Raw genomic sequence first — 1,269 nt, 5'->3', positions numbered from 1 at the left:
GAGTCTTGCTCTGTCACCCAGGCTGTAGTGGCCCAATCTCGGCTCACTGCAACCTCCACCTTCCGGATTCAAGCAATTCTCCTACCTCAGCCTCCTGAGTAGCTGGGATTACAGGTGTATGCCACCACGGCCCAGCTAATTTTTGTATTTTTAGTAGAGACAAGGTTTCACCATGTTGGCCAGGCTGGTCTCACTGACCTCAGGTGATCTGCCTGTCTTGGCCTCCTAAAGTGATGGGACTACAGGTGTGAGCCACCACACTCAGCCTAAAACTTTTTTTGAGACAGAGTTTTGCTCTGTCACCTAGGCTGGAGTGCAGTGGCATGGTCATGACTCACTGCACCCTCCACCTCCTGGGTCAAGCAATCCTCCCACGTCAGCCTCCTAAGTAGCTAGGACTACAGGCACATACCACCATGCCTGACTAGTTTTTCTGTATAGACAAGATCTTACTATGTTGCCCAGACTGGTCTTGAACTCCCGGGCTCAAGCAACCATCCCTAGGCCTTTAGAAATGTGGTATCAAGGTATGGGGGAAGGGGAAGCATTCTATAGTTCTTTGAGTAGGTCTCAGTCTTTTAGTCAGTCTATATCTCTGGATTGGAAACTTCACACCTTTCTCAGTTTCCCCTACCCCCCTTTGGTGGGACAGGATGACTAGAGTGGGCTAGAGTTGGGTATTTCCCTTCTTCCATGTGGGAGACTAGAGATGACTGGAGTTGGGTATTTCCATTTCCCAAGGTCTGTTAGGTCCTGATAAAAGTCCAGCAGGTTAGGCTCTGGTTAAATAGTTTTGTTTTTTTTGTTGTTGTTTTTTTTTTCTAGATACTTAATTCTCACTTCCATCTGACTCAGTTGTTCACAATTCCCTTTAGATCCTCCTTATGTCACTTGCCAGGTTGTGTTCTCAGAACCATTACATTACATTATTAACTCATTTAATCTTCATGACAATGGGTGGAAGGAGTCACTTAGGAATAATATCAAGGGACAGCAGGAGGCACCTAAATACCTAGTTTTACAAACTTCACAAGGATGTTCCCTCCCTCCCTCCCTTCCTCCCTTCCTCCCTTCCTCCCTTCCTCCCTTCCTCCCTTCCTTCCTTCCTTCCCTCCCTCCCTTCCTCCCTTCCTCCCTTCCTCCCTTCCTCCCTTCCTCCCTTCCTCCCTTCCTCCCTTCCTTCCTTCCTTCCTTCCTTCCTTCCCAGAGTCTTGCTCTGCCGCCCAGGCTGGAGTGCAGTGGCACCATCTCGGCTCACTGCAACCTCTG

This window comes from Mandrillus leucophaeus, unplaced genomic scaffold (assembly GCF_000951045.1).
Source record: "Mandrillus leucophaeus isolate KB7577 unplaced genomic scaffold, Mleu.le_1.0 Scaffold392, whole genome shotgun sequence".
NCBI lineage: Eukaryota > Metazoa > Chordata > Mammalia > Primates > Cercopithecidae > Mandrillus > Mandrillus leucophaeus.
Note: the sequence above shows the minus strand (reverse complement) of the source record.